We start from the raw sequence: 4,537 nt of genomic DNA, 5'->3' as shown, positions 1-4,537 counted from the left end.
ACCAACACATACTAACTAACAGGAAGGTTAATTTCTTTCTGCTAGAGAAACAAGATCCAGTATAGTGTTGGTCCTCGGAGCCCCAAATGATGAAGGGCGGTTCCGAGTGGTGACTGATGGGTGCCAGAGACCAGACACCGATCTTGATCTGGCATGTTTAACACCACTCCTTTTCCAGTCATATGGCGAGTGGGAGCGTTACACCTTCACTGTCCTCAATATTAGCCTGTCTTACTCTTGACCCTCTGATACTTCTTTGTGGTATATAAATAATTTTTCAACACAATTTGCAGGGTGGGTGGAATGTTGTGGATCCGTGAAGATTCCAGAACTTTCCACCACAGAAATGTGAGGAAAATGTGTTTTTTTTAATAAATGTTTAGGTTTGCAAGGGATTCTGGGTAACAGAACCTGGTGAGAGCCAGACAAGTCACCCCATCATGGGTGTCTAGTTCCCCTGGATGTCTAGTCTTAAAAAATGTATAGGTTTGCTGGGTTTCCCTAGGTGCCGCCAGAGCTAGGGTACAAAAATCTACAGCTAGGCACTTTGCAACAAAGGGTCAGCTTTCACTGAGACTTCGGGGAATGCCGTGTGGGTGGAATTTCGTGAATGTACCCAGATTCCAGAGCTTCCCATCACAGATATGTGAGGAAATGTGTGTTGTTTGACACATTTTGAGGTTTGCAAGAGATTCTGGGTAACAGAACCGGTTGAGAGCCAGACAAATCACCCCATCCTGGATTCCCCTGGGTGTCTAGTTTTAAAAAATGCATAGGTTTGCTAGGTTTCCCTAGGTGCTGGCAGAGCTAGGGTTCAAAACCTACAGCTAGGCACTTTGCAAAAAAAGGGTCAGTATTCACTGTGAAAAATGGCGTGACCACGTTTGTTTTGGGCCATTTCCTGTCACGGGCACTAGGCCTACCCACACAAGGGAGGTACTATTTTTTAAGTATGGGCGAAATTTGCGAATTCGCGGTCCGCGAATTAGTGCAAAATTGCAAAAAAAAGTCTGCGAGTTCGCAAATTTTCCCGCGAACTCGCAGATTTTTGTGCCATTTGCACAAATATGTGAGCACTTGTGCCTGTAACTTTGCCAGCGCGCCAAAAGGCGCCGAGGTCCCTTGAGTGAACTTGCTATTATAGTGGGGACGGGCGGGAAGACGTTTCATACCGCTAGTGTGTGGTGGATGGGGCCAAACGGGCGGGGCTTCTATGCGAGTTCACATGCATCTTGGGCCTCATTTATGAGAAATGACGCATCGCTGTGTGAACGCAGCGATGCGTCACTTCTCAGTGCCGCTCCTTGCGACATACCTGACGCGTCATATTTAATGTATGACGCATCATGTCGCAAGGAGTTACAGATACGTCAGTATTTCTGATGTATCTGTAAGCGCAAAAGTGACACATTGCTGGAGTGTGTCACAAAAGTGACGCAACTCCAGCAACGCGTCCTTTCACATGGGGCAAGCCCCATGTGAAAGGGCTTGCGTCAGTCTTACGCCCACTGTGAGGCAGGCGCAAGATTTTAACGCAACAGCGACCTCGAAGTGACGCAGTGAAATCTCATAGATTTCACTGTGTCACTTCTAAGAGGTTTTTGCGGGGGAATGCCCCCCTGCATACATTATACCTGACACAGTTATAATGTAGCGCAGGGGTTTACAAAGTGACGCATCGGCTTAGATGCGTCACTTTGTAAATAGTGTGCGACAGGAGGCATGTTTTACGCCGCCGATGCGTCACAAAAAGTGACGCATCGGAAGTGCAAAACTGATGCAAGGCCTCATAAATGAGGCCCCTTGTTTATAAAGGGTCAGAGACTGAGCAGAGCAGCAGATGAGGAGAAAGCAGCCTCCTGGTCACAGGAGCTACACGGGGATGGCGCTCGGGAAACTCATGGATGCAAAAATACGTTTGGTACAGGACCCCAGAATCCTTCAGATGTCCAAGATAGCTCTGCTGCGCCTGTTGGTACAAAGCCATTCTGATCTTGCTCAGTGGGTTCAGGCGCATGCAGCAGCTGCTGCTGGACAATGGTATGTTATGTTATGTTAAGTTATGTTTTGTTATGTTATGTTATGTTATATGAAATTTATACCGCGCACAATGACTCTTGAGTATCCTGGCACGATATTGTCTCAGACATATGGCTAGAGAGAAAATGAATAGGCCTGGGTGAAAAGGTGAGTTTTGAGGAGCTTCTTAATGCACCAGAAATCCTGAGTGTGACGCAGCACGGCAGGGAAGGTATTCCAAAGAATGGCTACTTTGACTGAAAGAGTCTGGCCACCCATCCTAGAGCGACGAAAGTGGGGGGTGGTCAGCAATCGATGAGAAGCAGATCTTAAAGATCGTCGAGGTGTATAGAAGGCCACCCTTTTCCTGATATAGGAGGGACCCAAATCCTGTAAAGCTCTATGCGCTAAAATAAGGGCCTTGAACTGCACCCGTTGGACCACTGGCAGCCAGTGAAGATCATACATTTGTGATCTAATACTTGATCTCTTCGAGATGCTAAGTAGAAGTCTGGCTGCCACGTTCTGGATTAATTGCAGTTTATTAACCAGATATCCAGGGATGCCAAGGAAAAGCGCATTGGCATAATCCAGGCGGGATACAATAAGCGACCGAGCCACAGTTTCCTTGTCCCATCTAATACAAAACTGCCCCATACAGGCATATGCTGGCGCAAGGCGGTAGGGTGCAGTGCCATGCGGGTGCTCCACGCATGATACATGCGCATACCGGTGCCAGGGGGGACACGTATTTATTGGTGCTGTGTAGCAAGTTATGACTTTACATTTTGACTGCACCAGACGGTGGTACCACCTACACGGATTAGGAGCATCCAGGCACCGGACTTCATGGTGCAAGAGCATAATGATGCGGTGCGGTACGGGTATATATGTACTGGGGGCAGGGAGACATTTAGCATAATGTGTTCTCACACCCAGAGGGCGCCCAGCCAATTGAGCACAAATGATTTTCACACTGAGAGGGCTCCGGGGCAGTTCAGCAGCACGGGGGCTCACACCAACTGGGCACCGGGGCAATTCAGTAGCGTGTGGGCTCACAACCCCTGGGCAGCTCAACAGGTCAGGGGCTCACACCCACAGGGCTCCCGGGTAGTTTAGCAGCGCCACCCTCTGGTTCATCACTTCCACCCTATGGTTCATCACTGCCACCCTCTGGTTCACCACTGCCACCCTCTGGTTTATCACTGCCACCCTCTGGTTCACCACTGCCACCCTCTGGTTCACCACTGTCACCCTCTAGTTCATCACTGTCACCCTCTGGTTCATCACTCCCACCCTCTGGTTCATCACAGCACCCTCTGGTTCACCACTGCCACCCTCTGGTTCATCACTGTCAGCCACTGGTTCATCCCTGCCACCCTCCGGTTCATCACAGCAACCTCTGGTTCACCACTGCCACCCTCTGGTTCATTCCTGCCACCCTCTGGTTCATCACTGTTACCATCTAGTTTGCCACTGCCACCCTCTGGATCATCATTGTCACCTTCTCGTTCATTACTGCCACCCTCTGGTTCATCACTGCCACCCTCTGGTTCACCAGTGCCACCCTCTGGTTCATCACTGCCACCCTCTGGTTCATCACTGCCACCCTCTGGTTCATGACTGCCACCCTCTGGTTGATCACTGCCATCCTCTGGTTCGTCACAGCACCCTCTGGTTCACCACTGCCACCCTCTGGTTCAACACTGCCACCCTCTGGTTCATCACAGGTCCCTCTGGTTCACCACTGCCACCCTCAGGTTCATCACTGCCACCCTCTGGTTCATCACAGCAACCTCTGGTTCACCACTGCCACCTTCTGGTTCACCAATGACACCCTCTGGTTCTCCACTGACACCCTCTGGTTCATCACTGCCACCCTCTGGATCACCATTGCCACCCTCTGGTTCTTCACTGTCACCCTCTGGTTCATCACTGCCACCCTCTGGCTCATCACTGCCACCCTCTTTTTCATTACAGCACCCTCTGGTTCAGCACTGCCACCCTCTGGTTCACCACTGCCACCCTCTGGTTCATCACAGCTCCCTCTGGTTCACAACTGTACCTTCTGGTTCATCACAGCACCCTCTGGTTCACCACTGTAGATTATGGGGAGAAAGCACACCTGCCCAGCCTCAACCTGGGGCTGGTTAATGTGTTACTGAATTTGAGCTTCAAGTCCGGCACCTGCTTCCTTATCTGTAAGTGCTTCCTGTTGTGGTTTAATTTTTGTGACAGCCTGGAGCATTGTGCCATACTTGTAACTATTCTCTGACCCTGCTTTGAGGGTCAGAGCAGGGTCAGAGAATAGTTGCAAGTAGGCAACAACTCTGGAGGCGCGGCTCAGGAAGCACTTACAGGGTTACAGCAGGTGCCCAAGTTGAATTTCTTTGTAACCATTTTGTAAATGGTTACAAAGTAATTAGCTTCAACTTGGGCACCTGCTGTAACCCTTTAAGTGCTTCATGTATTTCATTTTTTGAAAATCCATCCCGAACGCGATTTCGCGTATTTTTCT

The sequence above is a fragment of the Lissotriton vulgaris genome, unplaced genomic scaffold (assembly GCF_964263255.1).
Source record: "Lissotriton vulgaris unplaced genomic scaffold, aLisVul1.2 SCAFFOLD_394, whole genome shotgun sequence".
Taxonomy (NCBI): Eukaryota; Metazoa; Chordata; class Amphibia; order Caudata; family Salamandridae; genus Lissotriton; species Lissotriton vulgaris.
Note: the sequence above shows the minus strand (reverse complement) of the source record.